Raw genomic sequence first — 12,303 nt, 5'->3', positions numbered from 1 at the left:
GCCCTTTAAACAGAAGATATCTACGTAAAATATTGGGTATAAATGTACAGTAAGGACATATAATGAACGTACCTATGATACGGAGTCAGTAGCAATTTTGATCTAAAATCTAATATTCAATAGTGTATTAATTATTCATCCAAACACTACAGGGAGATAGGAAGAACTGTTATTTATGTACAGAAGAAAAATTTTGGGATTTTAAGGGCATATCGAAATTTACTAAATAAAAAGAATGATATTGTATTTCAATGCAGATATTATAATGTATTTTAATTGTTACACAATATGAAATAATAAATGTCATCATAAAGAACACGACCGAATATTATACATTCCATATAAATCATATTAATTGTAATAGAAATGATTTAGAAATAGACATACGCACACGTAAATGATTTTGTAAAAAAATGAGGTGAGCTATAAATAACATCAAGGATACGATATAAAAACATTAAAAGCGTACAAGTAGAAACGCCCTATTGACACGTTTCGTGTTTATATTATCTTTTATTAAGTCAGGTCAATATTGCGATAGATATATTTATTGGCACAGACATAACTGACACTATCTGAAATCATCCTGCAACTAATACAGTAAAGATTATCATTTTAATTTCGAAATTTACATCTAAGGATATTCAACTATGTTCACTCATTATTGCTATATTCACGTTACCTATAATGCAAACCACAGGTTAGTCACTTCTTTTACGTTCATCAAACAGTTACTCACTTTTTTTCGAAATTATCTGACAGATCATGTTCAAAATTAACTGGTACTAAATAATGTTATGTTTTTTATCGTTTTCCTTCTAAATATTTAATCTGAAATGTGATATTCTCTGCTTTGTGTTATTATGCTGTAGTATTTAGAACACAAGTAGTATCAAGTTAGTTTATCAAAATTTAAATATGGCTTCATCATTCCTACGTCATTTGCAGCATTGCTAATTGCATATAGGGTTTGGTTATTTATGTCTTTTAGATATGAACTATTCTATATATGTTACACAGAAAATACTATTCATCAACCAATTTAAAGTCGTAACCCACGACGAAAATATAATCATGAGTACAGTGAAGAATTTTGTGCACTGGTATGGGTTCCTCAAGGCTCAGGCCTTAGTCCCGTACTTTTCAACATTGTCCTCCAGGCCATAACAAAAAAACTGAAAACTGGAAGACACTGAGAACTACTATATGCTGATGATCTTGCCCTTATAGTAGATTCTATATCAGAACCGGAGGAAAAATTCCAGACACGGAAGCAAAGCCTGAAATCTAATGGTATATGCAAGACGAATGATCTAGAAAATAAGAAAACTGACAGGACACTACTGTTCGATTTGTAGAAAAGGGGTAGACAGGAACTCCATGTGCTGTATCCAGCCCAAGCTATGGACACACACGAGGTGCAGTGGGTTAAATGGAAGATTATCACAGAAGAGAGGTTTCATACATGTAAGATGCACAAGATCATTACAAACTTTAGAAACTCGGCAAATTGATTCATTCAAATGCCCTGGTGGCTCATTAGAGGTCGTAGATAATTTCTACTACCAAGGGGATCAAATTAGTTGTGGGGAAGGATGCACGGAGAGTGTGATAGCTAGAATAAGAACGGAATGGAGGAAATTGAGAGAGCTGTAATTTCTGCTGGCCACTAATGTTTTCTCTCTCCGACTGGAAGGAAGATTGTATGGTGCACAGACAGCAATTCTACATGCGAAGGTTAGAAAGGAATGAGGCTAGTATGTTTCCCTGGATGTTTAAAGTAAGTGTATATGTTCAACAGTGTCAGTTTTCTGAGAGAGAATTTAGGCATAAGATGAATTTGAGGAATTATGTACATTATTTACATTATTTACATTTGACGGATATTTGTTTGTTGTTAACACAACGTTTCGGCTAATATACCCTCCAGCTTTCATCAGGTGTCTTGGGAAAATTTATTATTGTTATTATTATTATTATTATTATTATTATTCAGTAGTTTTATTTTTATAACGTGCTTTCACTTCACTACCGAGCGCAGCTCTGTGCGCCTTGGGTATGTGCTGTGGTTTGCTGTGGTGCTCTTATGTTTACTGTATTGAAAGTGTTTTGCGTAGAATGTGTGCAGTACCCAGTAGTGCAATTTTCTGTATGTTATATATATTTGTAAGTCCTGCTATTTTTGTTATGTATTTGTCTGAATATTTTTTTATTATACCTAAGGCACCTACTATGATAGGAATTGTTTCTGTTTTTAGATTCCACATTCGAGTTATCTCTATTTCCAGGTCTTTGTATTTTGAAAGTTTTTCCATTTCTTTTAGAGAAACGTTGTCATCTGCTGGTATTGATACATCAATTAGAAAGCATTTTTTTTCTTCATGATCTTTGACAACTATATCTGGTCTATTTGCCTTAACTTCTCTATCTGTGTGTATTGGCATTTCCCAGAGTATGGTTGCTTTCTCGTTTTCTGTGACCTTTTCTGGCGTGTGTTTATACCATCTTTTTTCTGTTGTTATTCCATAATGTTGGCATAGCTTCCAGTTTATATAGGTCCCAGCTCTGTCGTGTCTGTGAATATATTCCTTCTTAGCCAGGACTGGGCAGCCAGAGATAATATGATTTATTGTTTCTTGTCGATCTCCACATATTCTACAGTTACTTGTTATATTTCTTTTCATTATGTGTTTTTGGTAATTTCTGGTGGGGAGGCTTCGGTCTTGTGCAGCAATTAAAAATCCTTCAGTCTCTGCTTTGAGTCCTGAGCTTCTCAGCCATTGCTGGGATTTTTCTCTGTCTATTTCTTTCGCATTTAGTTTAGCCCAGTATTTACCATGTAGGGGCTTTTCTTGCCATCGTTTTATCATGGCCGTTGCTGTTCTAGTTTTAGTTTGGATTTCATTTGTTTTATAGCTTTTGTTGTTTCTTCTTCTTCTTCTTCGTATTTGTTAGGTAGATTGATTTCTTGTTTGTATTATTATTATTATTATTATTATTTTATGTTTGACTTTTGTTTTGCATTTGTACAAGTTGGATCCAAGTCTCACCCAGAGACCTCAAGAGACAACAAGTTAGAAGTTCATGTAGGTGTTATGCCTAGGGTACCATATATTTGGATTTGTACAGTTTTGTTCAAGTGAATGTTTAAGAAACCATAAGAAAATTATGTTTGCTTTAAAATTTGAGATCACATAGACAGTATTTTACGTAGGATATGGGCAGTTCCCATGAGCACTATCTTTTGGACTTCAGCCATTTTGGGGTTTCCTGGTATCTGAGCTAGGTAGTAATCAGCCCGTTTCGCTGTCATTCCCAGGGCACCTATGACAATAGGTATTGTTTTCGTCTTCAGATTCCACATTTTGCTAATTTCTATTTCAAGATCTTTATATTTGCTCAGTTTTTGGTAGGTCTTGACAGATACGTTTATATCAATTGGGACAGTCATATCAATGAGGAGGCATGATTTTTGTCTGAAGTCTTTCAGTATGATGTCTGGCCTATTTGCGTCTATCTTTCTGTCAGTTTGAATGGTGAAGTTCCAGAGGAGTGCAATGTGATCATTTTCAAGTACTGGGGGTGGTTTGTGTTCCCACCAGTTTTTATCATGGGGCAAGTCCAGGTTTTTGCATATTACCCAGTGAATATATTGTGCAGCTCTATCATGCCTGTTGAGATACTCTGTAGGCGCAAGCAGACTGCACATGGAGACAACATGATCGATGGTCTCATTTTGTTGTTGGCATATACGACATAATGGGGAGCTGCCGTTCGTTAATATGTTGGCCTGGTAGTTCTTTGTAGGTAGGCATTGATCTTGGGCTGCTATGATAAACCCCTCTGTTTCTGATTTCAATCCAGAGGCCATTAACCATTGGTGGGTAAGGGCTTTGTCAATATCTGCATTATTCGCTCTCTTTGGGTATTTGCCATTGAGAGGTTTTCCATGCCATTTTTCAGTCATAATAGCTAAGGCAGCAATTTTAGCACGGGTTTTCAAGCGCTTAGCTTTTTCATTAGGTGTTTCTAGTTCGTCTAATTCTTGAATTTGTTGCAATTGGAATTCACTTAGATATTCCTTTGCCTGTTTTGTTACTGAGTAAGATGCTTTCTTGCTTTCATATTTTAAGACAAGTTTTAGCATCCAGTCCTCAGAGTTTTTCATATAGGTGTCTAGGCCAATTGTGGCTACCTTCATTGATAATGCCAGCTGTAGTAGTCCTCGACCTCCCTCTTTTCTTGGCAGATAAAGACGTTCTATATCTGCCTTAGGGTGGTGCATTCTATGCATTGTCAACAGTTTTCGTATTTTTCTGTCAACATTACATATTTCAGTAATTGACCAGTTAACGATGTTGAAACTGTAAGTCACGACTGGTATGGCTAGAGCATTGATCGCTTCGATCCTGTTGCTCGCGTTCAGCTCTGTCTTCAGTATTGCTCTCACCCTGCGATAACATTCTCTTCTGATCCTTTCCCTCATCACTGAGTGCTTGATATTGTCCCCTTCAATTACCCCTAGGTATTTGTAGCTCTCCGCTGGTTCTAACTCTTTTATGACATTTTGCTGGTCAAGGTTCACATTAGATGTATTTGTCATTTTTCCTTTGATAAAGATAGCTTTTGCACATTTATCAAGGCCAAATTGCATCCTGATGTCATCACTGAATTGTTTAACAATCGCTAGTAGGCCTTTGAGTTGTTGGTCATTTTTTGCAAAGAGCTTTAAATCATCCATGTAAATGAGATGATTTATATTTTTATCAAATATTTTATAACCATACTGTGCATCATTGAGCAATTTTGAGAGCGGTATTAGGGCTAGACAGAAGAGGAGTGGGGATAGTGAGTCACCCTGGAAAATGCCACATGAAATTCTTACATCTCCAGCATTTAGAGATTCATTGTCATTGTTCAACATCAGTGTGGTTCTCCATGATCTCATACTTACAGATAAAAAGTTTCGCAGAGTAGGAGCTATTTTATACATTTCCAGACATTTCCTAATCCAGCTATGTGGTAGGCTATCAAAGGCCTTTTTATAGTCTATCCAGGCTATTGACAAGTTTTTGTGTCGCTTGTGACAATCTTCTAAGATCATCTTATTGATGAGTAGCTGATCTTTACAACCATAAGATCCACGTTTACATCCCTTTTGCTCATTAGGGAATATGCTACTTTCTATTAAAAAACTATAGGTGTACTCGGTTAGGACAGATGTTAGCGTCTTATACATTGTTGTTAAGCAGGTTATGGGGCGATAATTTTTTGGTTCGTTTGTTTCCTCATTTTTTGGAAGCAGGAATGTTAAACCATTAACTAGCCAAGAGGGCATCAAACTAGGATTTTGCAAAACATCGTTGTAAAGTTTTGTTAGCAGTTCATGGCTTTCTGGGAAGGCATTCAACCAGAAGTTAGGAATTTTATCCTTTCCTGGAGACTTCCATTTGCTTGACCTCCTGAGAGCAGATCTTATATCTTCTACCCTGACCCCCTCCCACTTTTGCTCCTCTAAGGAGTCTAGGTCTGTAGCTATTCTATCAATCCAAGGGGCCTTTTCATTGTGTGTTTTATCTTCTGCCCAGATTTTATTCCAAAATTCTTGCACTTCTTCTTTTGATGGGACAGACTTTATTGTTACTGGTGTTTTCCCTATCTTCCTGTAGAAATTTTTGGGGTTATTTTTGAACATGTTATTATCTCGGAAGAATTTAACACGCTTTTCATACCTTGCTATGCGGGCAGCTTTAGCACATACCTTTTGCTTGATGGTTTCTATGGTGGCATCAATGTCAACTATGGTTTTCATGTTATATTTTTTCTTTAGTTTTTGGGTCTTTGTAGGTTTGATACTCTTGTCAAATTTAAGGTTTTTCAAACATTCTATGTCAGATCTAAGCAGCTTAATTTGGTGTTGAATGCGTTCTTGCCAAGAAGGCTTTTTGTGGGAGTGTTGTCTTTTTCTAATCTTTTCACCACATAGAATCGTTGAGATTCTTGCGGATGCATAGTACAGGTGGTTGAGATCTGTAATATCAACATCATTAGCTGAAATTATATCCTTAAGTGCAAGGCGGATTTTACCAATTATTTTCAGGTTTTGGTTAGAATTGCGAATTTTGGGGAGAGTGTCGCGTTCATTCATACTAGTTTCTTTAATTTTCAGCCATTCAATCATGATTTGATTTTTTAGATCATGTAGTTCTGTTGCGTCGATTTCTGTATGACTTCCTTCATCTATTTGATTTTCACCTGCCTTAGTGTTTATGGTTGGTTCAGAGAGTATTTTATTTTGCCTATCAGTTACCTTAACTCTTTCAATTATTACTGTATTTTCATCAGCCTTGGGCTGGTTTATAATTATTTCCTCTGTAGTATCTTCTTTAGCTGCAGTTTCATTCTTTTTATCCTTTACTGCTTGCTTAATTTGGTCAATCTCTACTTCAGTTAGTAATTTTTTTTTTATAATGTTTCTTCTGACGTTGGCAAGTTTATTACTGTCTATGTAGGGTCTTACTGCAAGGTGTTTCTGTCTCCAGTTTAAGTAGGTTTGTACAGTATTAGATTTATCTGTAGGGAAATATATGGCACGGTAGAAGGCTCTAAGAACTTCTTTATTATCTTCCCTAGACCATTTTTCATTCTTTTTCTTTTGGTTATTTGATGACGAGCATGGATGGCCATCTGTTGGAATATTCCGGTTGTGGGGTACTTCCAGCTCCTGTGTGTCGGGAAGATTTGAACCAGTAGCAGATTTCTCGTCTCGGATCTGGTTCATTATCTGGTTCATTATCCGAGTAAGTGGTCCTTTATAATTATTATTATTATTATTATTATTATTATTATTATTATTATTATTATTATTATTATTATTATTATTATTATTATTATTATTATTATTATTATCATCATCATTATTATTGTTGTTGTTATTATTATTATTATTATTATTAATATTATTATTATTATTAATATTATTATTATTATTATTATTATTATTAATATTATTATTATTATTCAGATCACTGTATGAATAATACGAAAACTAAACGAAGCAGCACATATGCTAGGACGCAACAACCTCCTAAGCAGACCGAGTGCAGATATGAGTAGTATATGGGAACCCGTATTAAGGAAGGATACGAAAATATTAGATTTATAAGCCCTATAATTCACACGGGCTACTAACCCCATGATTCCGAGTTCGAGTCCAGGTAGTTACCTGATGAAGGTTGGAGGGTATATCAGCCGAAACCTTGTGTTAACAACAAACAAGATGACAACAGATATCCGTCAAATGTAAATAATGTATAAGATGCAACCTCTTCAGCGACTCTCCAGCCAACGAGTATCGTGTTGCTTTGGTTAGTCCATTTCCTTTCTGTCTTTCTAGCAGAAAGATGATGTAAAGTACGAATATATACTGCATGAGGTTACTTGGCAATAAATGACCGTTCCAATGACATTCACAATAATAGCCTTGATACGAAAGAGCTGTAAAGCGTAATAGGTAGATAAATGTTTTTTTTCTTTTTTTTTTTCAAAAATTACAGTAGGTTAATAGTGGACTATAGTTTCGAGTTAAGTATTCAAATTAAATAAATTATTTTGAAAAATAAACTGGAACTGAATTAATTTAAATAAATTAATTTAAATAAGTTAATTTTAAATAATAATTTAAATGAATATCTTATTCATGCATATAGATACATACATATTGATATACAGAATTGTATAAGACTGAAACATATACAAATACCTAATATGCTCAACGCAAATACAAGTCGGAGCTGATGTATAAACATATATTGATATATATTCAGACACAAATGTGAAAGTATATTAATGTTAAAATCTGTCAGCACTTATATTTGTGTATATATACGAATTAATGTATGCATATGTAAACTTATATTCATGTGCCTGCAGATATATCTTCCCGTTTGTTACATATGTATATATACTCACACACACAGACACACACACACACACACACACACATACACACACATACCCACACGCACACACACGCACACACACACAAACACATATATATATATATATATATATATATATATATATATATATATATATATATATATATGTATATATATGTTTATTTATTTATTTATTTATTTATTTATTTATGTATTTCAGCCAAGTGGCTGCGGTCATGCTGGGGCACCACCGTGATTTTCACGTTCCTCGCATGGCTCTTCTCCCCCACCTGACATGGTCCAATCAAGAGTTTTGATCGCACATCTGGTGTATAAGAGAATTTGACATAGCTGCCCTAAACTGCGTCTCATTACGAGCCATTGGTTCGTCTGGTACCGTGGAGAGGAAAGTGTCAAGTTTTATCTTGAAGACCTCCGTATCCATGTCTTGCATGTCTCTCAAATGTTTTGGCAGGGCATTGAAGAGCTGAGGTCCTCTGAAACCGAGGTTGCTGCAGTATCTCGTTCTTATGTGAGATGCAGTGGACGGTACCTTTGGCACCATGCAGTGGCGACCCGTGCGGGCGTTCCTGTAGTACTTGATGTCAAAGTTTGGCACCAGTCCTTCCAGTATTTTCCATATTTATATTATTACATATCTCTCCCGCCTGCGCTCCAGGGAGTAGAGACCTAGTGCCTTCAGTCGCTCCCTGTAGTTCATCTGTTGGACTGTGGCGATCTTTTTTGTATAGTGCCGCTGAATTGCCTCGAGTTCTGCTGTCCGCTTAACACTGTGTGGTGACCACAACTGAGAGCCATAGTCTAGGCGGCTCAGAACAAATGTCTTCCACAGAGTCAACATGACTTTTTGATCCCTTGTACGGAATGTCCTCAGTATCCACCCTGCCAGTTGTCTGCACTTTGCTGTCAACTTGACAATGTGCATGTGAAATGATGCATCACTACACATGTTGATGCCCAGATCTCTTACTGTTTGTGGTTCTGGGATTGCAGTACCTCCAGGCCCTGTGTATGCCAGTTGGGAGGTGCTTGTGGTCTTGTAGCGCAGTACTTGAAATTTTTTTGCATTGAACTGCATATTATTTTGCTCTGCGCACTCATATATTGCATTTAGGTCATTCTGCAGGCTTACAATATCATCAGGATTCTTTATTGCCTGAGATATCTTTGTGTCATCAGCATAGCTAGTGACAGTGGCTCTCCGAGTGACCGTGGGCATGTCCAGAAGGGCCACTATGAACAGTAGTGGCCCCAGATCAGTTCCCTGTGGAACACCGCTCAATATTTGTGTTTCCCTAGATAGTTCTCCATTGGCTGCAACTGTCTGACTTCTACCATTCAGGAAGTCATGCAGCCACTCTCCTAATTTACCAGCTATGCCAAGGTTTCGCAGCTTGTGACACATCAAGCCATGATCAACTTTGTCAAAGGCTTTTGCAAAGTCGAGATATATCACATCAACATTTGAATGGTCAAGTAGCTGCTTCAGGACCCAGTCATAATGCTGCAAGAGCTGCGTGAGGCAGCTTCTACCTGGACGGAAACCATGCTGAGTCTCATTCAGCAAGTCATTTTCTTCTAGGAACGCAATCAATCTCCTTCTGACAATTCGTTCCATGACTTTGCTAATATGTGAAGTCAGAGAGATGGGCCTGTAGTTCCCAGCCTCTGCTCTGCTTCCACCTTTATGGATAGACCATATGGTGCCTTCCTTCAGCTTTTTGGGAAGTTTACCATTTGCAAGGAAACTCTGGAAAAGTATCCGGAGTGGTCCTGCTAGTTCTTGTTTACACGACTTTAAGAGGACAGCTGGGAAACCATCGGGGCCAGTTGCCGAATTTGAGCTCATTTCATTGATGGCAGCTATCGCATCTTCCTCTTCAATGTCGATGTAGGTAATGGATGCAGTCTTTTTCTGCTGAGTGCTATTGTCAAAGAAATCAGCTGGGTTCTTTATCTGCATGTGACTCAGAGGAGAAGTGAAGACACTCTTGAATTGTGTACTGAGCACTTCACTTATCCATGTGGGATCTGCAGTCAGTGAGCCATTAGGCAGGAATAGGGGTCCTATCTTATACTGTACCGTAGCAGTCTCCTTTGCAAATCTATAGAAAGCCTTGGGGTTTGTTTTTATGCTTTCTACTGCTCTCTTCTCCTTCTCTGCTCTCTCCTTTTCATGGGAGAGTTTAATTTTGTTTTCTATTTCTAATAGTGTTAGTTTTAATTTAGCCCTTTTCCTATCCTCCAGTTCTCTATTTAACTGGTTTGAGGCCTTTGTTCTGTGTCTCATAAGGATTTTCCTGTCTCTAGGAATTCTATTGGCATGTTTGCTGGTCTTTCTATATGGCACGTATTTGGTGCATATGTCTTGTATGGTTGACATAAAATGACTTAGTTTGAGGTCATTGTCTTGTATAGAAAGGCTGTCATGCCAGTTTTGATTTCGAATCTCTCTGCGAATTGACTTCCAGTCCGCCCTGTGGAAATTCAGGTTGGATATTGCTTGAGTCCTCCTGGTGGGGTGGGTGTCAGTGGGTTGTCTAGGACCATACATAGTTAATTCTATAATGTTATGATCTGAGAGAGACGTGGGCGTTATTTTCACATTATGGATTAGGCTCACGTTGTTTGTGAAGCAGAGATCTAAAATATTGCTTCCCCTGGTTGGTTGGAGTATCACTTGTTCCATGAACAGCATGCTGGATAGTTCTAGCAATGATTTTGCCTGGCTTTGTTCATGCAGTGACATCCCAGAGAGGATGTGACCTTCAGGCCATTTAACATTTGGGAGGTTAAAGTCGCCTAGGAAAAGTATATTGATGTGTTGGTCCAGATTTGTCAGGACCTCCTCTATGCGTCTGAGGCTGTCCTCAAATTTACCTTCCTACTTTGCGGTATTTGGTGGACGGTATGTTGAGCATACAACTACATCAATTTGTTTTATGTGTACTATTAAAGTATCACATACAGAGTTTGAGTGTGATAGTAGTAGTTGGGGTGTGACATCTTCTCGGATGTACATTGCAACTCCCCCATGACTTCTATCCCTTCTGACTGTTCGGAGTACGGCATACTCTGGTATATTTATATCCGCATCTGCTATATTAGGTGTTAGATGCATTTCGGTAAGCACCATGCATATTGCTTGATTGCATGTTACTAGGTCTTTCAAGTATAGGAACTTGTCTTTGCCGCCTGTTCGTAATAGGCCCCGGATATTCAGTAGGAATATGGGTGTGATATCTGTGCAGGGGTTCCTGGTGTTAGCGGTGGCCATCCCTGATCCATCCTCTGTGGTGGTCTTGGACAATGGTTCGTGTGGCGTTGACTCTGTACCCTCTGCATCCACGTTAACTGTTGTACCATTTTCTGGGCCAAGCTTAAATAAGCTTGCTGCTCAGCTACTGCAGTTCGTACAGCCTCTGCATATAGACTTTTTTGGGGAGCAGAAGGAATATACGGACTTCTCTGTTTGTGAGTCCTGTTGGTATTCGGTGGATTATGTGTACGTAGATTTAAGCTTTCTGGTCTCCCTTTTCTGCGCTCCCGCTTATTTTGTTGTAAGTGGTTATCTACCTTGTTTAGCTGGTGGTGTTTGGGATGGGCAAATTTGCAGTTTTGTCCCTTTTCCCCGTGCCAGCAGGTACCATTTAGGTAGAATTTACAGATCTGTTTCTTTTTCTTTTTCTCTGTGTGACGTGTTTGGGCTTGAAGCCTGTTTGTGTTTACCGTCTTCTTGTCTGTTCTCCTGTCCTTGTCGTTTGTGGTGCAGCGTTGACTGTATTCACCATGGTCATTGCATCCCTCGTCAGTGGCTACAGCACTGGTGGCATCTGCCTTGTCTTGGTGATCTGTTTGGTCCTCCTGAGCCTGAGAACAGTGTGAGGGGTCTTCACTGTCCATTTTTGTGTCCGTGTCTCTCATAATGCCTTCTAGGAGGTCAAGGTGCGGTTTCACGAGCTCGTAGAAGCGAATGAGCTCCAGTTTCTTTCGATCAATTTGGGCCATTGACCTGTGGAAATTGTACCTATCCAGGCTTTCGGCTATTAGATCATTTGCTGGTGATCCTTTGGCCAGGTTCCATGCGTGTACAAGAAGACGAACTTCTTCCAGCTGCCAGTTTCGGCGCATCTTCATCTTCTTGTTGGCCTCAACTTGGCGCTGTACAAAGTCTCGTCCTCTGGTATCCATGGTGCACGATATTTGAGAGAGAGAGGTTATCTTAAAGAATATAGAAATAGTACTAGAAAGAAAGAAGAGTATAAGGAGGGGAGGGAGAAGGGAGAATACGAAGTAGAGCGAGTAGAGAGTGCGTACAGAGTACGAGATAGATAGATAGAGA

At 38.2% G+C, this 12,303-nt stretch overlaps 1 long non-coding RNA gene across 1 annotated transcript in view; it reads left to right on the top strand.

The window, feature by feature from the left end:
• Positions 1 to 480: 480 nt before the first annotated feature.
• Positions 481 to 12,303, top strand: part of LOC149137709 (uncharacterized) — a 22,099-nt gene continuing 10,276 nt past the window's right edge. The window contains exon 1 of the long non-coding RNA XR_016243092.1: positions 481 to 700. This is a non-coding gene — a long non-coding RNA (uncharacterized LOC149137709). The remainder of the gene's footprint in view (positions 701 to 12,303) is intronic.

This window comes from Octopus bimaculoides, chromosome 1 (genome assembly GCF_046866305.1).
Source record: "Octopus bimaculoides isolate indiv1 chromosome 1, ASM4686630v1, whole genome shotgun sequence".
NCBI lineage: Eukaryota > Metazoa > Mollusca > Cephalopoda > Octopoda > Octopodidae > Octopus > Octopus bimaculoides.
This window is presented reverse-complemented; position numbering and strand designations above follow the sequence as displayed.